This window comes from Lethenteron reissneri, chromosome 15 (genome assembly GCF_015708825.2).
Source record: "Lethenteron reissneri isolate LAM-NWPU_2019-01 chromosome 15, ASM1570882v1, whole genome shotgun sequence".
In the NCBI taxonomy this organism is placed as follows: domain Eukaryota; kingdom Metazoa; phylum Chordata; class Hyperoartia; order Petromyzontiformes; family Petromyzontidae; genus Lethenteron; species Lethenteron reissneri.
Window position 1 is genome coordinate 1225593 of NC_083793.1, and position 24604 is coordinate 1250196.

At 47.4% G+C, this 24604-nt stretch overlaps 1 protein-coding gene across 1 annotated transcript in view; it reads left to right on the plus strand.

The window, feature by feature from the left end:
* LOC133342571 (protein bassoon-like) overlaps positions 1–16841 on the plus strand; it is a 149454-nt gene extending 132613 nt beyond the window's left edge. Inside the window, 2 exon segments of the mRNA XM_061551757.1 lie at positions 9856–9974; positions 10463–16841. The gene's annotated coding sequence lies outside the window, so the exon portion shown is untranslated.
* Positions 16842–24604: the final 7763 nt, after the last annotated feature.

Sequence of the window (24604 nt, forward strand, 5' to 3'; positions counted from 1 at the left end):
GCAGACCACCGAATCACGCAGACACCCATTGATGAAAACTGCCCACTCCTCTGAATGTGCGTGCCTCACTCAGGGCTCCAGCTTCACGCGCGCAGCAGACTCGCCCAGGCTGTGAACGGAAAATGTCTCTCAAGTACTATAGCGGCCTTTTGTTGAACTGCTTCTCAAAAAAGCACGGCTTGGATCGACCATAATTCCACAGCCGTGCCTGTGGCTAATTTCAATGCAATGTTACATCGCCCTGATTGTAATTAACAGCTTCTGTTGCCCGAGGCTACAGCAATCAATGTAGCATTCTGTTGCCAATATGTACAGCAGTTAAACATGTTCAGTGTCTCCCTCTTGAAATTAATGCCGTTATTTAATAAATTCACACACATGTTTGTGATTGCATGGCTATTGATTTGTTTTAAGAATGAGCTACAAAAAAAAAGTCGCTTGAGTGTAATTGTAGCCTTAATGTAAAGTCAAATTGCCACACAATAATCACTAAATAAAAAGTATATGTTATATAATAATTATGCAATTATAAAACTATATAATTACATAGCTTTTCTATAATATAAAAACGATTATATCATTATAATAATGATGATTATATTAATACAAAATGTACAGCTCTGATTAGTCTGGTTCGTTACGTACAGTTCTACAAACACGCAGCTTTTAGAAGACTGGACATTTGGACATTTGTCGCCCACGATACATTTCGCCGCGATCCCTCATTAAGTTGTGAATTGCTTCCCGCGAGACTTCCAAGCCTTCCCCAGCCGAGAGTCACCTTCTCACTTGAGCTCGCTCGTTCAAGGGAGAGGTGCGAATTCGCAACGGGCAGTTGTGCAATCTGCACGTCGTGACGGCGATGTCAGCAACCGCTAAACCCCACTCAGAGCCGGCCCAGCCACTAAGCGACCCTTGCAATTGCAAAGGGCCCCGTGGCCAGCAGAGGGCCCCCTAGAGTCACTGCGAGCTAGTGGGTGAAAAAAATCATACATCAAAGGGGCCTCCAACCAAATTTTGCTTAGGGCCCCCAAAGGTCTAGGGCCGGCTCTGACCCCACTCGTCAACGAACGTATCGTCGGTGCAACACCGCTGGTGCTCGGTACACACACACACACACAAACTACCAAATTTTTCGCAATACTTAGTGACTTTCTCGCGGTTCGCAACCTTCCGTTCAGAAAATCTTGCGTGGCGGTGGCGGCGCGTCGAAATCGCTTCTCGTGATGTCGAATCGGTCGCAAGACGAATGTCAATTCCCCTGTAGTAGATGTGAGACGGTTCTACGAGGACCGGTGTCTCAGGCTGCACCGGTGCACCGCCGATTCGTACAATTGGACACTTTTGCACCGAGCCATTTCTCACCCGCCTGATGTCTTTTTATTATTGTCGTTGTTAGTTTTAACGGACCCTAAATTTCGATTGAAAGCTTTCGTGACTGCAGGGATTCATCAACCAAGAAGATTTAACGGACCCGTTGAAGAGTCGAGAGTTGGCCAGCGAGTTGTCGTTTGTCGCTAAGGCGGCGGCGTCTGTTGGCTGTGAGTCCGCTCGGCTGTGGGCGCCAACGCAGCGCTGGCTCCGTTGAGCGCTGGGCCTGGGGCAGGCAGCCACCAGCTGTGCTGGAGAGGTTCGGCCACTCGCCAATGACCGCGCGCACAAAAACTCGACCACATCCCGTTTGTGTTTTACCTCAAATCCGTCAAATTTCCGGTCATCTTCTAAGCGGCTCTTGGCGAGCCATCGATCTGAAGATGCTCCACCGTATTGTGCACGCTCAGGTGGCCGTCTGGAACGCTCTTCCTTCCGATATGTAAAACACACTGGAGATACGCACTTGTACATCTATATTGAAAAACTCGTTTCTGTTGAATTACTTTTTCTGTTCAATTTGTTGTCGTTCCCCTGAAAGAAGTTAAACTTAAGTACAAATCGGCGTATTTCAGCTCTGAGATGGATTATCGTATTTAACATGCAACCGATTTTTTTTTCGAGGTATGCAAACGGTGTATCCCGAGTGTGGATACAGAGTTGCAGACAAAGTGTGACACAGTGTGGTGCACTGCTCACTGCAAGCGTCCCGAATGGAGGTTTCTTTATCCGTGTGACAAGCTTTGTGTTTATGTCGACGTCCTACCTATCCCTTTTTGCATCTTTCCATCTGACAGTACTGTACAGGGTTTTCAAATGTACGTCTTGGTTCATATGTGTGTCTGTTATTGTGTCTTTCTCCATTGGTCCAACTGTCCATCTGTCTTCTTGTCAATCTGTCTATCCATCTGTCCACCTTTCTGCCTGCCTTCCTACCCGTATATCTTCACATCCGTCTGTTCACTCGTCTGCCCATCTCTCCGTTCATATCTCTTGCCTGCCTATTGTCTCCCTGCCTGTCTCTTCGTCCAATCGCCCGTGCCACTGACACCTCCCACCCACCACCGTACTCTTATTTGGCTAATGCGAGATCATAGTTCGTTGCCGGCCGCGTGTCCTTGCGAGGCTGCAGGGTCGACCGTGCAGCGATGGCTCAGATGATGGGTGCAGCAGTTAACAAGCTGTCATTCCAGAGGCCCATTTCACGTCCTTCAGCATTAGCCCCCTCTCTCCCCAGCCGCCGCCGCGCCCCGTTAATAGCAACCTCTGTGGGCCATACGTTCACGATTAATGGCACTTATCAGCAAGCCTCGTTTCACAGATTTGTAATTTTAAAGAGACGGGCAAAAGCGCACGTGAAATGCATCCCGATAGCTCGCCATTCAATAAATAAAGGGCGCGGGTTTAAATGTAAATGTGCCGCGGTATACGAATGTACGGAGACAATCAACTGTTGCAGACTGTCCGAATCAGCCTTGTTCATAGTAGTGAGTTGCGACCCTCTGTTAATCCACCGCTGGATGAAATCCTTGCCGATCACTCTCACGCCGGTCACGTGGGGTTTGTTTGACCATATTTCTCCGTGCTGGTCAGTGCAGGTTTGTGCAGAGAGGGTGGCGCAGGACCGGTTTAGATCTCGCACTCGACTGACGGTAGCCGTGGCTGGGAATCAAACCCAGGGTTGTCGGGTTCAGAGCGCAGTGCGCTAATCACTGCACCGCTGCTCCAGCACCTCCGATTGGCGCAGTTGGTTGTGTACTGTGTTAAAGACGTTCAGCTGACATACGAGTGCTATCACATTCTATGGGTCTTTTGGTAAAGCCACGTAGATATAAAAATACAAAAAAATATCACGACGTTTCGATCGCAACACAAGCAATCGTCTTCAGGTGACGATATTTTTTTATTTTTATATCTACGTGGCTTTACCGAAAGACCCATAGACTATGTATTCCTGCAGTCACGAAAGCTTTAAGTCAAGATTGAGTGCTATTAGTGAAGAGGGTACTTTCAAGGTGCACTAAGGCTGCATGGATGCGTCATGGACCCAATTTCCGTACTGCTATTTCCTAACCACCTCGCAGCCCAGCAGACATCACAGCGGATGATGACGACGATGTCTGTGTGTAGCTCAGTGCTCCCTCATCTGCTCAACCTACTTGTGCTGCACTGAGAGACGCGCTGTATATCTCGTGCAGTGTTGTCGATGTTCATTTGCTATTCTTTAATCCGCGGGAACACCTAGGGCCCCATTTCCCCCACGTCACGAATTACAATTTCATCTCGAGTCGGGAATCACAAATGTTGTGTGAAGAATTGCAACACCAGGCGGCGCTGAGTGTCCCATTGATATGACCATTTATATTGATGTAGCTGTTGCACGTTCGAATAAATTACGTTTTATTCGCAGTGTGCAGTGGGGTCATTAATGCCGAGCGAGAAGAAGGGGTGATTGCATCTCCGCTGCCGATGCGGTTGCTGCTGCTGCTGCCGTGGGATTGTAAATGCGGTGGTGCAGCTTATTAAATGAGTGAGGTGTATTTCCCACATTGCAATTTCTTGTGGGGCCGCTCGGGAACATCACGTGACACAATATTTCTCAACCAGGTAAAGGCGCAGCTTTGCCCCTTCGTTGAACCGGTTCAGATGTACACCACTCATGTTGGCCTTGAGCCGGAATCAAACTTAGCCCCACCAGGTTCGCGAGCGCTAACCCAACACCCCCCCCCCCCCCCCCCCACAATATGTATTTAACAATTTACGCAATTACGGACGGCATGTTCGCTCTGATAATCCCCTCTAGAAGCTACTGCGTGAGCTGTAAACATCCATAGCTGGAACCATTGCGTCCGCGCAAACTCTGGCGACGAGGCAACCCCAGTGGCCCTTTGTTTAGCTCCGCGTGGTGCGTGCCGGTGGCGTGTGGGGCCTGACAGCTGCGCGCGTTTACGTCTTAACAAGCTGCATGTGTTTCTATCAATGGTGCGCGTTCGTTGTGACCAACCGGGCGTAACCTTGACGCTTACATCTGGCACTACAACCTTGGCAGGGGACTGGCGGTTTGGCCGCGCGAGCCAGCGGCGGGCACTATTAAGTTAACATTTACTGCGGACAGGCCTGCGTTCGACGCTTGTGTGCGGTGCATTGTGATTGATGCACACACGAGCCCAGGTGCATTTGTGGAATCGCACACGGAGAGACGGAAAAACGCATGTGGATCGGGGAACAAACACACATCAGAGACACCCTAAACTGTCTGTCGCAAAGGGTGGTATAAGCGGACTTGGACAGGGCTTCATCAGTGGGTGGTCAGATGGGCAAGACAGGTAACTGAATGGCAACAAGAGGAGGGAATCCGCCCAAGAGAACGACCTCCGTGCAGATGGAGCAAATGAGATGAGTTCGTGAGCAGGAGTTAGAGATGGATCGAGCCATCGCAGGACCATGAGAGATGGCGTCGGTGTGGGGAGACCTTCATCCAGCAGTGGATAGAAAATGGCCATTATTATGATGAATTAATGCTTGTACCTTTGGGCACATTTCATGTGTTTGATTCAGTTATGACCCCGATGAATGTCTGTGGTCAATTTCTTTCGCACCGTACGTGTTCAACCGTGCTAATGAATCATAGGTGCGGATAAACAGCGACTCTGCTGCCCTCTAGGACAATAACTTGGCGGAGTAGATCAGCCTTGTCGTTCGTGGGCTTTGCTCGGCCTCCTGTAATGCAGTTTGCCTGTCGGTTTTTACCTTATGATTCAGATATTGCAATATTGTGGCACCAGATGTGTGTGTGTGTAATTGTGCACAGGGCTGTCTTTCGATATTTATTTATAAATAACTAAATGTCACTAATTACATCCCCCTCGAATAATGTATGCACTGAGCAAATGCACAGAGTTAATATTTGTTTTGGATCTCCCATTGACGGCACAGAGAATAAGCCATCAGAGGGCTTTGCGCATTTCCCCTCAAGGATCTGTTTTACATAGCCATGCATGGTCACCACGATGTGGCGGCACTGTGCTACACTGTACCATACAGGGCCCGCGATAATGATCATATCGTACGATTTGCTAAACATAGTCGGATTTTTTTTCTTCCTATTTTACTTCCTGGCAAAATTACGTGAGAAATAACATACACAGTAATTAAACTTGTAGACAAATAGCCATGGGCCCATGAAAAATATTTTTAGTGAAATATGTTCTGCAGTTATTGGTGGCGTGGCGATTGTCAGTCGAGGCCAGTGCAAGTGGATGTCAAATAATCCCCGTGACTCATATGGCGTGGGGAGGCCCTCATCCAGCAATGGATGGACAAAATGGCTGAACGTCTAACCAAGGGCTCGGACTGAGGATCTCTGTAACATTTACAGATGTCGTCGTGGCCAAAGCCGTTGATGTCACCGCGCCTCGCCAGTGCTCTCTACCCTCCGCCAGATCCCACGGCTGCTGTAAGGTCGACACGTGACCCACAGAATGTGCCCTGGGAGTCGTCGCTTCCCCTTGCTCCCTGGACTCTCGTGGACATCTCCCCAGTGGCGGTCTCCGTAACCGGCCCTCCTCATTCGTGTCGCGCCCAGCGCAACCGTTGTTGCCCGACGAAATCTCACCATCTGATTCGCTCTCATCACGATTCGATAATTGTTTTGGTTTTTACAATTCGGTGGTCGCAATTGCATTCGAGAATCAACATTTGTTTGGTAAATCCAGTGGCTGCAGGGGGTCACGGGAAGCAATTAGCTACAGTGCACTCGAACACAAAATGTACTCCTGCTCGCACAATTCTACGCGCGTATCGTGAGCGTGGGAATCGATTTCAATCGATGGGTCGATTGCACCGCGACGTGGCTGTAAGGTGGTGCTTTATAAATGTATATTATTATAGCAGGCGTCGCCGTTATCATCGGTCCCACCCGTTTGCAATCTTTTCTCCGTAATAAAATGACTGTAAACGAAACTATTTTGTATTTTACCAAGTAAGGCCCACTGAGCTAAATAGCTCTTTTATCAGAAGTGACCTGGCCACAAATGATAGCCCCACGAAGTGGCTTATCGTGTGGAAATGTATCGCAGCCAAATAATCTAAACGCGTGGTTCTAAATGTGGAGGGAAAAGCCGGAGGACCCGGAGAAAAATCCATGCGACCACGAGGAGAGAGAGAGAGAGACATGCAAACTCCAAATATACAGGCATGAAGGATTGGGATTGATCCCACGACTTCCTGCATACCAGGCGAGGTAGTTAACGTCTCGCCACCGTGGGGCCTTTCCCCACCGTGGCACCGGTGTGTCGCCGTTCCTTGAGACGGACTTATCTCAGATAAGAACGTGTCACGTCACTTGCCATTTATTCGTGAACTTCTAAAATGTACTGGGGGGAGGGCACAGGGGGTTGTGATGGGTGGGACACGTGATGGGTGGGACACGTGTCACCAGTAAACCACGGTGCTGCATTGACACCCAGAGAATTAAAACGTTCCCCGCCTGTGGCTGAGGTTGGCCGCTCGGACTCAGCCGGTTGCCCTGGTTAACACTGCGGATGCATTCATCGTGAACTATGCGCCGCATGTTTCGCGGGAGACTATGCACTGTATGTTGAACTTCTATCGCACCGTACGTAGCCAATCGTTACCAATCGGAGGTGCCGGGGAATGGGCAGAAGCAAAGGATCTCGTGACGTCATGTGGAGAAGAGTAGCCATTTTGTGCGCGTGCGTGCCGGCGTCGTGGATGGAATTTGCCATTTTTTTTCTAAATGACACCGCAAATTACTTTGTTGGGAAACGCGTTACAATCGTCGCCCCCCACCCCTCCTCCATCCCCCTACTGCAAAAACTCTTGAGACTCTTGAGTTTGAGGCTTTGGTAGGCAAACAAGCATCATAATAATACATCATCTACCAAACAAAATACAGTACCTCTCATACCAGATGGTAGGATACAGTAATGCTGCGTTTCCATGACTCTTGGCTCTCGGCCCAGAGACGGCCAATTTGCGTTCCCGGATCAGGTGCACGGCGCACATTGACGTCGCCAAGGTGGGGGCAGTGGTGGTGGTGCAGGATTGGCGGCTTGGAACGCGACGTTGCTCATGATTAGCATAAACAGCGCGTGTTCAAAATAAGCAATCACTGTGGCAGCAGGTCACTGGTTGGCACGCTCCTCCTGCCACGGTGATGACGGTTTGGGCAGGCGTTTATCCAGCAGTGGATAGATCATGGCTGATGATGATCTCTGCATGATCCATCAACCCTGCCACCGCGTCAACTGGGTTCCAGGCATGCACCACCATAGCCAGTGCTCGGCCCATTGTTATCCCTCTGAGGTCGATAAAAAAGATACTACTTTGTGTAAAATCCCACCGCTTGGCGTGCACCAGAGACAGCCTCCTGGCATTGTCTCACCAGTGCTAGCCAAAAGACCCCCAAAAAGCGAGCAGTACAAGGAAAATGCAAATACCAAAGCATTTATAGCTCGGGTTCAGGAGTTATGTTAATGGTAATCATGATATTTATAAGGAAACACAAAATGGCCAATAATTTGTTTGCATTTCCTTCTAATAATGGATAAGGCGCGCCTGAATTACATTAAAGCAATCGCCTAATGTGCAAGTATTATACCCTTCCCAAACGCTTGCAAAAACACCCACTTAGTAATGGGGGGTATAGAACACTCGGCAACTGGACATACTGTGCCACGTTAACGTGGGCAGGACAAAGAGGGGATTTGACCGTGACAAGGAACGACGCACGCATACGCGATGACATATGCGTGCGCGTACGTCATCAGTTTTGACGGAACGGAGTCGGAAGGAAAGGGCCACGCGAGAAGGCGTGTGGCAGAGTTCGGCGCCAGCTATCACAGAGTGCAGTCGTGTCCCAAATGTATGCCGTTTTTAAAATACTTAACGGAATTCGCATTGATGAATGTACAACGGGCGGGTTTGCATCGATGTATTTGTATAAGTGCGTACTAGGATGGGGAGGTGGTTTAGGGCAGGGGTCCCCAACCCCCGGGCCGCGGACCGGCACCGGCCCATGGCCTGTTAGGAGCCGGGCCGCACAGCAGCAGAAGGTGAGTGGTGGGTCCGCGCGTGGCCCGCCCCCATTGTTTTATTTACCACTTACATCCGCGCCTCTTTCCCGCACTGCGCACTTGTCTCAGTCAGAGTGTTGGTGAGCCCACAAGCTGCTAACCCCCTAGCCAGAATGAGTAAAAAACAAACGTAGCTGGAGAGCTTCTTTGAAAAGGGGGAAATACCCAATGATGAACCCCGCCCCCCCCCCCCCCCCGGTCCATGAAAAAATTGTCTTCCACGAAACCGGACCCTGGTGCTAAAAAAGTTGGGGACCGCTGGTTTAGTGGCTCATAGAAAGTGCAACGACTGTGATCAAGCGCTGAGCCAGCAATGCCGAGTGGCTGGGTTCAAGTCCACGTCCCGATGCTCCGAGCACTTCGAGCTCCTCGGCGCCACCCTGGACTGGGCCTCCTTTCACCCTTCGACCGCTACACCGACCGCACCACCAGCAACTCTGGCGACGACCACCCCAGGGCCTTGCGCCATTCGTGGCCGCTCGTCGCCGCTGAAGTCGCCACCACTCTCGTCGGCAGCGTCGTTGGATCTCGCCTCGACTCCCTTCCTGTCCGACCTTCGTCGAGTGACCTCCAGGAACTCCAATGGTCGCAAAACCAACTCGGCCGCATCGTCTCCGGCGCCTGCCGTCCCCGGCGAGACGCCCTGACACTCCCTCCGCTGGCGTCACGTCGCCAGCAGGGACAGCGACAACATCGCCTTCTGCCTGTGCCTCTGACAGTCCTTGTTGTGTTCAACCACCGTCTTCCCCCTAGTACCTGTCTCCTGGCACCACAGCTCACGGTGGAACTCTCCGCAGCAGCGCCACTCGCACGCCTCCTCCTGTCTGCACAAAGGACTGGGACCATCACTGCCGGGCGTCATTTCTCTGTAGCAGCCACCACCACCATCATCAACATCCTCCCGCTGCACATTCGCAGCAGCAGCAGCAGCAGCGTTCAATCCACACCAACTTATAAGAGGAGACACTTCAAGGCCCCACATTTCTATCCAAGGGACACTGAGCTTGGCTCCAAACCTCAGAGGCTCGATTATTTATTTCTGTAATATATTGTGCGCATTATGAATTGCATCATTTGTATGATTAATAGATGGTTCCCAGAGCCCCTAAACATTGGTGATCACCCTGTGCTGATGAGTCCTAATAAGGCTGACACCGATCTACAGTTGTCTCTCCCTTGTATCGGTCACATTTGCTCAAATGTATTTTCATGGTGACCTATGTTTGCATAATGCACAGAGGGGAGCTTTTCACACATTGTCGTGTGTTGTTTTAAACTTGTGGTTTTCTAGCTTGGACTATATTTCTGGGAGGATGCGTTTCTCTCTCTCGTCATTCACAGACTCGATTAAACATTCTCCATTGTGCGTCTGTTTCATTGTTTCCAGCAAAGTTTAAAGAACACGGAGCCACTTTGCCGCTCGAAACTGGTTCAGTGAGACCGGGGTTCAGACTGTTGCCCGTGAACACTCGCGCAGACTTGTGGTGCCATGCCAGCCAATCAAAGGTAAGGATTTCATTTGCATGTTTTTTATTTATATTCACGCATTTTCTAGAGCTGGGCTATCAGATTAATCAAGTAATTGATTACTCTACCGATTATTAGTTTGATTATTCGACGAATCCACAAAAATTGTTGTGGGGAAAAAGGCTCACCTCTGTTCCCACGTGTGCCGCTGGACTGGAGGTGATGGGCAGGGCTTGGTGAGGCCATCGGCATCATCATCTGAGTCATGGTGGGCGTGGCTTGTAGGGGTTTTCCCACCTTCAGGAGGCAGGATGTCGGGGCGATTGCCATTTTTTTATGGGGCCCTAGTAATTGACAACCAAGGTAATTGATAAAACATTTTAGTCAAATCGGCTAACGTACTTTTTTTTCTTCACGTGCTTGGAGCTGCTGTATGAACTATATCTTCAATTGTTTCAATATTTTATTTAAAAGTTCATGGTTCACACTAAACATGTTGACACCGTTTTATTCCATCGCTTTTGCAGGACGGCAGCACGATTACACGTTGTGGAATGGCTGAAATACGCAAGTCTTCTGGTGACCTCATGGGGAATGGATCTGTCCCTCGATCTCATGGAACGAAGCCTTTAAACCTGCATCATCAGCTGTGGCCTACTTACTGCTGGATGAAGGCATCTCCACAATAACGCCACAGTTCTAAAATGCCACAAGCTATCTCTAGTGTGCACACAAACTGACCGAATTGCTTAATCTGCACCGTGACACATCTTTTGGCTCCCATTTCATGACCAGTCTCATTCATCAGTCAGCATCTATTCTTGTGGTGCGTCTTGCCCAAATCCACATTCCTTAACAGTCCATACAACACATGTAATTCGTGTTTGTTCCTCTCCACGTATCTCAGTGTAATTCACAACATACATCTCTTCATGCTTTCTTTGTGCACAATTCAACATTTGTTCCATTTTCTTAGTAATTTTCCATATTTCGGATCCATATATCATTTTAGGTAATATGCACTGATTGGCAACTATTCATTTAAACACATTTGCACTTTGCTTTTCATTGACAAACTCAGTTCATTGACAAACTCAGTTCATTGACAAACTCAGTTCATTGACAAACTCAGTTCTCCAAAGTGCTGCGTCCTGCTCACATTCTTCTTTAGTCCATCACCCATCGTTGGCAACGTGTCCTCGACTTTAAAAAAAGTCCACAATATTCGTCCTTGCGAAATCTCAAGATGTTTTGCCTTCGACTTTCTTTCGCAAGCAAGAGCACACTTCTTACCAGCGCCATTTCCCAAGCCTCTCTTCCCCACTTGTACGATTTTCAATGTTCAGCGTCCACGCATCTCAAAATATCTCCTGCATGATTTATCGTCGTTTTGGAGCGTACCTTACGTAACATATCGCGATCCATTTTCTTTCTACATTCTGCCCTCTGGCTCGCCTCTTTTGCCTCAAATCAATTTCATCCAAAGCTCTACGCTTCACTCCCCACGACAGGCCAACAACGGCCCATCACGCAGCAGAACCTTGCTTCATGAAGTTATACGTACAAAAGGTGGTCACTTATCACGTGCGGACATTGCAGATATTAATAATAATCATTTACATGTTATATTATAATAATATTATAGCGAGCAAGGGCACATCTACAATTATAATATAATTATTACTCTTAACACCAATTTTACCCAGGAAAGCGTGGCTAGGTGAGGTGCTGTATACTGGTACGGATGCTGCTGTGGTGTTGTCCAGGGAGTGGTTGAAACCGGCCAGGCTGGGTTCTTAACCCCCCCACCCCCACTGCGTCTGTGCACCCCCAGCACTCTGAGTAAAGTGACGGAGAGTCGTGCGTGGTGGGGTATATCGCGGGCACTCTCGCCCCTGGTGCATGTGCAAGAACAGGGAACACGCACGCCACTGCACCTCTGGGCGGTGGTAGAGATGGGGCGAGGTCATGGCATTGCAGGGCTGCACCTTTGCCTTTTGCTGGAATGCGGGTAAGCGCCACTGATCAGAATCTGTTTACCCCTCCAGATACGGGGGATGTGAGATGTACAGATTTATAACCCACGGGAGTGGATGACCACCTACTTAACATCAAGCCTGGCGAGGTAGCGCACGCTTTGGGAGGTGGGATTTGTGGATCACACAGCGATGGATCGTGGTGTGCTCCCACTGTCCAACACATGGCAGTGTGCAAGGTGGCCGGAAGATGTCAGGACAGCAAATGGGTTCCTGACTTAAACTTGCCGTGTGGGTCTTCTCCAGGTACTCCATCTACGACCCGTAATCAAACACCGACACATCCTGTGGACTCAGTGAGGCATTCCTGGGTAAAATACATAGCGATACATTATAAAGGCTACAGCTCCTCCGCCAATTACCTCTACCAATGAACAACATAAAGAATCCTTCAACAGAGCCAAGATACAAATCCACATGGTACATTGCGCATGTGTGCATGCGTGTGTGCATGTGTGCGTGCGTGTGTGCAAACAGCAATTGCCCCAACAGTCTGCTCGGCCGATACGTGGATCTTTGCTTGTTGTCTTATCTTGTGTGTGCAGCAGCGACTGCCAGCCAGTGTCAGGGGAGTCACAGCGCCACACTTGTGGCTTTGCGAGGGCCTCTTCACACGGGCACACACGAGACAAGACAGCAAAGCAAAGATCCCGCGCGTGCGCCGGTCGCTGTGGTGCGCCGTCGTCTCGAGACGCTGTGTGGTGACTTGCGTGGCCTCGCTTGCAAGCGTCGTTGCGGTGCGTGAAGAATCCGAGATCGTCGCGGGTTCGAGTATCCGGCTTCGACGAGGGCTCCTTTCTTCGCAGGGTTTTCCATTGATGTGTAATAATGTACATTAATATTAAGGTGCGGAATATCGCACTTGACTTGCGATGATGATTTTGCGCGCTTGACTCTTTGCCCCAGGGTTGACTTGGCACATCACCGCTCCGGGCTATGTACAATGAGCACAGCTTTTCAGAACGTTATTCGCGATCTCGTCCGACGTTGCAAGTGGCTCTGTCATAGGAATGTGAAATGTTGACGGCTGGTGGAGATTAGTGCCACCCTCGCCCAGTGCTCGCTGGAGCAGGGAGACTCTACTCGTGTGCCGTGCGTGCCAGTTCGCTTTGCATTTCGAAATGAGGATGGAGGTGCGATTTGTGTATTTTGTGTTTGTGTTCAATATTGTGTCAATTGAAGATGCCTAAATGTGCAATATTGTTTTGCCAATTTTTTAGTTTTAATTTTCACGCAAAGTATGAAACATTTGATTGCAATATTGACGCGTGTGTGTGCGTGTGCTTAATGAGAAGCAGTGGTGGAGTATTTAGCACATTGCGTGTCTGAAAACTGGCCCAGGTCTCTCCAAGTTTAACTCAGCCCAAAATGAGCACCTGGTGTGGTGGTGTGCCAACATCTGCACAGAGGGATACAAAGGCGGTCAGGCGTGGGCAGCGCTGCACACACCAATCCCTTCGTTTGCCATGCCGATCACAATAGGGACTTACTAACGGCGCTTACGCCTGTAGTCTGTAAGTGAAGCATCGTCGCACATGTGAAGTCGGCGAAGAAGCTAGGCAAGAGAATAACGCATTATAGGTGTGCACAGATGTACTCAATACCGTGCCTCTTTTATATTTAAAGCTGGGTAGGTGGTACAGCGGTTTGATTACACGACTCACCAAGGTAAGGTGATCCATCAACTCCTCGGTGGTCAATGACTGCAAAACACAGCTACCACTTTGTATTAACTCAGCAGTGGTTATCCTATGGATATACTGACCGTGACATAGGAATATGGAATTTCCATCATCGGACTAAGGCTGGAGATGGGAATGAGGGAGGGCAGTCTCTTCCTCGCTTAAGGAAGGAAACACTTAACTATTTTATATAAAAAAATGTAAAGTTATATTTAGCGTGACTAATTTATTTAAAATTTAATTTATTTGTCTGAAACCCTCTTGGCTGTTATTTGATATGTATAATAATAGACTAATATACTTATATGTACATTTGTGTTCAATACAAAACCCTCCATGCTCATTTAGAATAAACACTGCATTGCTTGAATGGACTAATGTATTGTACGTAATTAAAGTGACTTTAGAAAGGAAATGAATCGGAGCTTCAGCCGTTGTCACTCGGCTTCTCAAACAAAATGATTTGTAGGGATCGCATTGAGGCTCAAGGCGCAGGAATTACACGGTTTGCTACGGACGTGTGTGGATGTGTGGACACGTCTGTGTGTGTGTTAACTTTGCGTCACTCTTGCAGGAACTCGGCTCATTACTGCCGATGGATTAGCGCGGTTGGCTACGTACGGTGCGAAAGGAGTGCAACATACATACATAGATGCAAATCGGAAATGTGTTTCACCTGCACTCATTTGAAACTCGCCCATCGTGGTGGATAATGACACGAAATTAAATTGAGGCTCGCTGACCGACTTGCTCAATAGAGTGTGGTGCAGCAGATCTCAACTATGTTGGTACATTCTAAACCAATGTTTTCATTTCACATTTCTGTGGCAGGGCCCACAGAAATGTGGAGTTTGTTCGTCCATACTGGTTTATTTTTGTTGTTCCTACTGGTTTATTTTTTTGTTACTACTGTTTTTTTGTTGTTCCTACTGGTTTCTCCCCCCCCCCCCCCCACAAGAGATGAGCAACTACCCTTTGCTCAATTGAGCACTTAAGTATATAGCACGTGTACTTTTGCATGCGTTTTGAATTGTTTGACACTTCAAATGTTATTCAGCCCACACATCAACATTCATTCTAAACGTTTCGACCAAAAGAACAAGGTATGATCGTGCATAGTTTGTTCCAGTGATGCAAAACTCCGTTTACATGGCAATGAATGGGCTTGAATGAGTCAACTTGACAATGCCCTTCGGGCGAATTGTTACATTAAAGGGCAATGATAATTCGCTTAGCAAAAGCCAACATTAGTCCAGGCGGCGTTGTACTTTCTCTTTCAAAATGCCTTTGTAAAGAATCTGACATGTCTACTCTGGCTACAGTTGAATCGCTAATACTCAGTGATGCGCGAGGTTGTGTAACACGGATTTGATTTATCGTTTTAAATAATTTTGCCTTATTTATGGTGGCATCATGGTCAGCCATCCAATGCGCCTGCGTTTGTTAATATCCCCCGATGCTTGTGTTAATTTGTTCCCGCAAGGGGTTATGAATGTGTGCGTGTCCAGCGAATGTGGTGAGCCTCTTACAACGGAGCTCCCACGTGATGAGGGCATCGACGCAGGGGTGGTGGTGGTGGTGGTGTAAATAGTTAACCCTTTCGTGTTACCAACGTCTCGTTCCCAACCGTGATGGATGGATGACAGCTTGCGAATGTGCATAAGGAGCCGTGAGCGATCGAGCCAGTGAGCCATCAGAGCTTCCAGATAATATGCAAAACGTAGGACCGTAACAGTCTATGCACAGCAATGGCAACAATCTCGTGGGGAAAATTCCCATGAAACATGGAATCTGTCACTACTATAGTATCACATAATAGCTGGCCTGGAAAGAACATTGTAAGAAATGCTGTCTTGCCCATCAGGGCTTTACTATTTGCTTGGGATGATTGCTTATTTAATTGTGACGTCCTCTTGTGTTGGTTTATGTTGAACGACCGATGCCATCGTGGGCAATGGAATTCCATTTAGGAAATATTTCATGAGCTACTCTTTGTGATTCCCCTCCCAACAATGTCACGTGTTGTTTCATTGCCGCCAATCAAACAACACACGCTGTTTGAGCGACACGGTAATTGCTTGCGGGCTTAGTGTTGTTCCGACTTCTGCTCTGCGTTAACAGTTAAATTGTACATACTAGAGGTTTTTGGGTTATTAATTTACGCGATTTAACCCCAAAACCTCTATTATGGATGATATTGGTCGCAAAAGCCTATGAGTTCAATGGTATCGGTACAATCCACAGGTCATACGTTTCAGGTCACATGCGAGAAAATGCGTATTTCCCGCAAGAATGTATATATATATATAAACATTTAAACCACAGCTAGCTTGTAGGTCGTTAAGAAGTTGTGCTTAACTTTGAAGAAACCCATCAGCCATTAACATGTTTTACAATGAGCCACATTTCAACTGACAGCGTTGGGTGATTTCAATCTTCGCATCGATTTGAAAAAGTATAAGGTCGAACGTTTGTGCAGCTCAAATAGTGGAGAAGTCACGAATCAGTGTCATTGATTTACACAGAACCATGTTGTCAATGTCGGTGTATGAACACATCGCAGCATCGAAGTGATTAGTGGAGCCAACCAAAAAAAAATAATTACTCTTTAAAAAAAAAGCACATTTCTAAGGGAAGAGAGTGGCAACGATTCGAAAGATTGTTGCCACAACGCCCCTCAGTTGCCCTGCTATATGAATGAAGTAGCAGCATCTTTGGAGAATAGTGCTGTGACGTGACTGTTAAACCTGTTAATCTACTACTAAGACGCACTTGCCATGTACATCGTGTAAATAACGATAGTGTGTGTGTACATAACGGGTGGGAGTTGATATTTCTCAACAACAACAAAACCCCAATACGAGCATTCCACAGAAGATCACGTGCATGTGCGTCTGTCTGCCTGGTGTTCCTGTAAATATCCCCCCTTGAATGTCACAATGCATTGGAGTGCAGGAGAGGTCACGAGATTCTTCTCCGCTGTGTCCCCCCCCCCCCCATTGCTTTGGAGTCCAATGTTGTGTCTCGAACGTGTCGCCATGTCCCTTAAATGTCCGTGAGTGCTGTCGAGTTTGGGGAAATCCGTACATGCGTCTGCAGTCCTGCCTAAAGCATGGAAGGCTTTGCATTTCCAGCGAGAATATTTACCGTTGTTGTTAAATGCTTTAAAAAGCTTTCGCTGAGACCAGCGACTAAGCAGAAGACGTTAAAGTCATTGGTGGTGGTGACCATGAGGTTTGTTGTCAACCGTGCAACGGCTGAGAGAGGCCTAGCAGAAGGAAGGGAGTGCTGGCGAGGTGCAGTGGCTTTTTACAGCATTGACTGTGATTGCCTCTGTAGCTCGGCCTTTGAAGAAAGCGGCATTTTCCTGTGACCGCGCACGGAATGGGTGCAGAAATGAATGTGCATGTGTTAATTAATGTAAGGGCATTGTAGGCATCACATTTGCGAGTCAGTGTCGTTTTGTACGGCTGTGTTGAATTATGAAGTTACAAAACAGTGTGTGGGATTATTATTATTATTACGTGAGTACAGCCAAAATAATGTGTATTGTGTTGTCATGAAACTCTTTGCTAAAACAAAATATTTCCTCAAAATACACATTCACACGTGCAGCTTTGGTTATTAAACGTCACTGAGAAGAGATTTGTATTCATTAGAGCATGAAAAACCCATGAGAATCAACCCATCATGTATGTAATTTTTTAACTGTACATTTTAACTTTGTGAATCATATTAGTAATTTTATGTATCCATAAATGTATCTGCTCCAGTGACATAATTGATGTTTTTTGGATTAAATGCATATTAAATATTTTATGTGGAGAAATCACACTACAATGCCCTTACAATTCAATTTATCTGAGGCTTGCAATTATGTGTAAAAATGAAAAAAAAACAATACTAAAAATAATGTTAGCTATATTTGTGACTCATTATAAAGAATTTTAATTATTTCCTGTGTTGTGATAAATGTTATGGAAATAAACAAATGTTATGCGAATAAAATGTAAGTTGTCATTTATCTGTTTTCACTGCTTAGTTACGTTTTTCAAATGTATACAAGGGACAAAGTCTGGCAACTTTAGGTATGCAGAGCCCCAAGAGTTGTGATTGGGAGGGAGTGAGTCCGGCTGTACGAGGCTGGAACAACACTTGAAGGTGATTCCTCAGCTCAGCTGTTCGGGCCCAGAAATTAGCAGGCGCAATGTTCTGTCAAGTAGCAATGCGGCCTATCGAACTATACGGGGGTCAATAGAATAAGCACCACTGTTCTCTCCTGCCAGTCGCATGCGACCGTTCATTCTCTCCCCGCCCCCTCTCCTGCCTCCTCCACATCCCTCGGTCACCACCCTCCTCTCTCTCTACTCGGGGTTGGAGGGTGGGGTGGGTGTGTTGGTACGCGTGACGAACCCGGCTCAACCACATGGGTTGCGGCTGATGCATTCAACGCAGATGCACGCGGCGACGTCACTACCACGGATTCGCACGCGCCAGCCAGACGGACAGGAATCCAGGCAGGAGACAATTTTGACACACTTTTATTGAACTTGCCCTGTTGTCTGTTTCTATACATATTGTTTTAATCTTTGGTGATTAATATCGTCGGATCTACGAAGACTAACGAGTTTAGTTAGACAATTAATTTTTCTAGTACAGTAGTACGAGTATGATATGATTAATGAACACGTTTTTTGGTGGAGTTTGTAAAATGTGTCTACCGGAGTCATTTCTCCGACTTACAAAATGAAACCGAGTAACGCTAAATATACAGGGGATGCTTCAAAGAAATGTTGACACTTCTGAGAATTTGCAACAACACCACGAGAAATGTGCTGCCTCCGGGCTCTGGAGACCACCTGGAGAAGATTCCAGGCACGCGTTGACAACGATGGCGAACACGTGGAGATTCTTTGACTTTTTGAAGCTATTAACATCACATTTCTTTTTATCGTGTTACAGTGTTTTATTATCCGTAATTTTTCCATTCAAAACGATAGTCCCATATAAGTGTAAAGATTGTTTTAAGCACCCTGTATTTTAAGCAGACAGCCAGCCCGGCTTTGCATAAGAAGCGATATCAGTCTCGCTGAATTGAAGTCTAAATGCATTTCCAGGGTTATGAATGGTCTGAATAGCGATCCATCATAAACTCCATGATTGCCTTTTAGAATACGCCACTCTGAAGATGTTGTTACACTTTGTAATTTCACACAATCGTCAAAAACACTGCGGAATTTAAAGGAAAACATAGGGGACGTTTCAGACAACGACCCTTCTTCATGGCTCAAGCAATCACCAACTAAACTGCCCGTTCAACTTCAGTCGTTCCGCAATTTCTTTTGAATTCTTCACTCCGGAGACTTTTTTTGCAGCCTACCGGGGACAATATTCCCTTGGGAATCCCCAACCCCTCTGAGACCCCCCCCCCCCCTGACCGCCCGCGGACATCAGTGAGGCCATTTGGTTGCGATAAGTGCGGCGATGCCTTCAGAATTATTCCGAATAATTTCTTCACCCCGCGGATTCTCTCTCTCGAGGGCTCCCTCGAACCGTCTTCTCCAGCCGAGCCGACAAACCACCCAGCGCCATCGTCTGGATATCTACTCGGGCTGAACGATGAATCGATTTCAAATCGAAATCGCAATTTGAAACAATGCTATTAGCAAATAGCAAAGGCTGCGATTTGGAAAGTGCCATTACTTTGTCATTGGAATTGTTTAATTTATTATTACTATAATAATTGTATTTATTTAACTTCACAACTGTTCTATGTTTGATTGTTCTATTTCAATTAAAACTATTTTAATAAATACATGTTGTAGGCATTTCAAACCTTTTAAGTTCTCATTTTTGCATTACAATATATAGCAGTTCACATTTTGATGGTATCACGTGGTAAAGCTCTATCGCATGTTTTAAATCTATTACACAGTGATTATTGAACTGAAGATTGACTTAATAACATTTAATCTCAAATCGCAATCGCAATATCTGTCAGAAAAATCGCAATTAGATATTTCCCCCAAATCATTAAGCCCTAATATCTACCTACCGCTTCTTTATCAACATCACCCTCACCTCAATCATTCCCCCCCCCCTATCCTCCAACATAGCTGACGGCTCTCGCTTCTGTAACGCCTCAATATTTCCCGAAAGTCAGATGTCATCGTTCACTCGTTTGAAATGGGTTCCTGCAGCCGACAGGAATTGTATCGCAATGCGAGTCGTAGCATCCTGGTCGCATTCCGCCCCCTGCTGCTCAAGAATGCCGCGCTCGTGGAGAGTTTAGAGTTGCATTTGAGACGCGTGCGTGTAGACCCTCATCGCAGTGCTGCTCCGTGCCGTGCATGCAACATTTCATCACGACGGCGTCGATTCCCGGCCACGGCTAACATCAGTGGCGAGTGATTTTACGAGCTAAAAACTCAACCAAACGTTTTACTTTCGCAGGTGAGCTACGTGGCTCTTTTTGCCGAAGCGAGCTGGTCATCACAAATGATAGTTCTACGACGTAACATTATCATCACGTGGACATTTAAAGCAGCCAAATCGGCCAAACGCGTGTTGATTGTAAATGTGGAGGGAAAAACTGGAGGACCCGGAGAAAAAAAACATCTACGCAAACTCTAAATACAGTAGACGGACGTCAGGGTCGGGATCGAACCCACGACCTCGTGTATAGCAGGCGTGGTGAAGTATGGCTAAACGATCCCCCATAACTGACACCCCATAGGGAGGCCTTCAGCCAGCAGTGGGTTGACACATGGCTGTAAACCTGCGAATGAATGATGACGGTAATTAATTATTGAATGGATTATTAAGCGGGGAAGACCTAACAGGGAATGCCCTGGCGACATGAAGACATTTGGTGCCACAGAGATGTGGCAACTACTCGAGCATATTGGCACAGGGCAGAGGAAAGTGGAAACAACAAATGACGAAGATGGCAGTGGGTTACTCAGGGGCTCTCCGTGCCATGGATCGTGACGACGCTGATGACGAGGGCGGCACACGCAATGCTGAGCATCACTAAAGTCGACGGACACAATCATTTACTTGTGGCAGTGGCGAGGCACTGCGCTTCGCAAAGTCTGCAGTGGGTTCGCAGTCAAGGGGTCACGTGGCCCCATTTCGTCGTGTGAACCTCGTGGCGGGACCCCGGGGTCACGCCACGAGGTCAGTGATAGGCTAGCTTTAAACAACTCTTAGAACCTCCCAGTTCAACCAGTCTACACAACAAAGACTCATTCCTGGCAGCGGTTTCAGCCTCACCACCTCTACATAACAAAAGGCTCAGTCCAATTTACACGCACCTTTACATCAGCCTCACCTGAACAACTTTTTTCAACCAGTCTACACAACAAAGGCTCATTCCTAACAGCGTGCTTCAGCCTCATTCCTAACAGCGTGCTTCAGCCTCACAATAATAATATCCAGGGCCTACCTTGGCTCCTCCCACCCTCAACCAGTATATATACAAGGACTGTTTTCTTGGAATTTCTCTTACTTGATACAGCTATCGTGCTGTGACGGTTCCACCTGAAGACGGAGGCTTGTGTTGCCTCCGAAACGTCGTGATTTTTATTTAATTCTTTATTTTACTTTTATTAATTAAATTTTTATTTTGTACCTACGTGACTTTACCGAAAAAACCTAAGAATAGGAATCCTTGCAGTCACGAAAGCTTCAAATGTAGAATTTATTTATTTATTTTGTTGACCAATTTGAACCGCGTGACATCGACACGCAACGGTCACCTCGTTTCGAACGACGTCAGGCGGTTTTGAAAGTCCACCGTGAATCAGACGGCGCGTGGCACGTCACGGTTCATCCGCCGGTATTAGTATTATGCAGGGCAGCCTGCCGGCTCAAACCGCGCGCCTCTGTTCACAAGCGCACCGGCACGGCGCTGGTGCTTGGGGCGATGTCACCTCATCCACACACATATACATACTCTATTTGCTTCAATTGAGTCAACTGAGATGATGGATAACTTCAGTCATATGAGTTATATGACCCGAGTGCGCTCGACTTGTTGACTCAAGTTTCTCGGCTCGGAGCGATCTCGGCTCAGAGCAGTGCGTGTTGTCTTCCACCAGGTGTCACTACAGGCGAGAACAACATGAGCACCACGGCCACGCGATACAACTGTGCATCGCGATGATTCGCGTTCCTGTGATTGAACTTATTGGGAGAAAAAAAAATGTCGTGCATACGCGCCGGCTTCTGTGACGTTTCCCATCATGCGTTGGTCGACCAAATATTTAATTAGCAGTAGCGAAGCCAGCGGGGAGCTGTCACACCAGAACGAGACAGCTCATTTGGCCGAGATGGGTTCTTTCGAAAATTCCAAACTGGTCAGTGTTTCCAGATACCGTCCGTTGTCCTCGGGGTTGTGTCCCCAGGTTGTTCGTCCACCCTGTGATGGACGTGGCCGGTATTTCTTGAGTTGCAGCGGTTCCCGACCTTTTCGAGTGTGCGGAGGACTCCTTCTCAACCTCCAGACATCTCACGGACCACCACATATACGACGAGTTAGACCGCCTTGTCACGGGGAGCACGTGTCGCGTTATAACGGGCGGGATCCGCGTTGTGCGAAAAGTGTTCCCGAATGGAAGAACCGCGTTTTCGCCAATTATACATACAACACTGTATTTGAAGGACTTGGAACAGTTAATGTTTTTGGCCAGCAGATGGCATCAGAGTTGTTTGCTCAGGATTTGATGTTTAACCCGGTTTTTGCTTAAAGAAGAGCTTGCCTCATTAGAATCGTCAAGTGTGGTCCTGTTTAAATGAGGGTTGGGGTGGTGCTTATCACCATATTCCCATGGCCAGGAGCGAGTCTAGGGCATCGTCACCAGCCATGGTCATTGATGATTGTTCAGTTCAGACTGTCAACTCAACACTTGGGAACGTATTCTTGGGTCTTTCGGTAAAGTCACGTAGATAGGTTCAAAGAAAATAAATAAAATAAAACAGAAAACTACGACGTTTCGATCGCAAAGCAAGCGGTCGTCTTCCTGAAGAGGACTTGGCGCAGTCGATAGGTTATTTGAACCTATCTACGTGACTTTACCGAAAGACCCAAGAATATGAATTCCTGCAGTCACGAAAGCTTTAAGACTTGGGAACGTGTCTTAATTATGGGATGCTTATTATCACAGTCGATTGTTAGGTCACGTTTGGTGGGGTAAAGTGCGTGTACTCCCCACTTCTCCCCAAGATGGCTGGCTAGCATAGAAGAGTAGACCAAATACACTCTGGATGGGGCTTTAGAGTTCCCTCCAGTGGGAGGGAGCTCTATAGCTAGCATTTGCAAGAGCTATCTAACCTTTATGCATTCTTGAACCCAAATTGAAACCAGGATGTCACCAGGGCTTCTGCATCGCTGTTAGAAGCCCCCACGAGCCACCTGGGTCACTTCAGCAGCAGTGCTTCATAACGATGCAAATTAAATCGGTGTTTAATTAGGACATGAGTTCCCCATTGGGCCAGCATCTCTCCGCGAGATGTCCTGGATATTCACCGCCAACGTTGGCGGGAGGATTGTGCACCACAGCGTTCATTGCGAGGGCTTCCTTCAAAGGTCACTCCTGGGAGGGGGCAGCGCTACGAGACGTCTGCAGAGGCTGCCGGACTCCCCAAGCACGTGGTGCGGGGGCCTTGCCACGTGGTGAGCGGCTTCTACCGTGGGCCCACTCACACCAGAATTAGGCTTCGCTCGAGATTTCCATCGTGATGCTGGCATCTGCTTTTGAAGGACGCTCCCCTCCCTGGAGCGCAGCTTCTAAGCCTCCTTGGTGCTTAATCGCGATGACACCACGGGGAAAAGAAACGGACGACCGCCGAGTGAGCCACGCCAGTCAGGGGACATTGCTCAGGAGACGAAGACAGATGCTTCATTAGGGCCCTTCGCTCGGTTAATTAAGAGTCTCCGTGTTTAAAAGAGCCACGGGGCAGTTACGCATTTACATTGACGACCCTGAGATCGTGGTTCATATTTATAGGGTCCTATGGTGAGGGCCAATCTAGCCAGTGGACAGTCCCTTGTTTGCTGCCATAGAATGGGAGTCATTACAATGACGGTTTGAATTGATACCAGACTTGGATTTTAATTCTAGATTTGAAGCTTTCGTGACTGCAAGGATTCATATTCCTAGGTTTTTTCGGTAAAGTCACGTAGGTAAAACATTAAAATTAATAAAAGTAAAATAAAATACAAATCACGACGTTTCGGAGGCAACACAAGCTTCCGTTTTCAGGTGGAACCGTCACAGCCACGACAGCTGTATCAAGTAAATGAGAGATTGCAAGAGCTACCACTCCGTATATATAATGGTTGGAGAGGGGGGAAGGGCCAAGTACGGCACACTTTTTATTCATATGGTAAGGTGAGGCTTAAGAGGGTGAGCCTTTGTAATGGCGAGGTACGGTTTGTGACAAGGCCTGGCCTACATAACAATAGTGTGAAAAAAGAAGAAACAACTAAACATGGTAAAACAAGCCTGGCTGTCTATCAATAACCTGTAATAGTTGTCTGTCAAATAAGATTGGCCAAATAAGTGTAGTTAAATCTTTTTTGCATGGATTTTAACTCGCAACTTCCCATGTGGGAAGCAAGCCACGTGGACGGTGTGAGCGAACGGAAGGATGAAGATCCAATTTCTCGTGGAAGGCACCCAAGTTGAAAGCCTTCAAACTCATTTTGAGGAGGACCCTTGCCCGAGATGATGTCTAACCATTTGCTAAACTTTTTTTGTCTTGAGATGCCAGAGGAATCTCGAGTGCCCAGAGATAACCCATTCAGCACTCAAGCGTCGCATCGATCTTCTCTCCTTAATCCCTCTGACAGGCGCAACGCGTTGTCAGCTGGGATGCCTTGCATTGTCTCAGCGTCATCCACAGAGGGCACCCTGCAGGGAGAGATCACGAACGCGCTGCGTCCGCA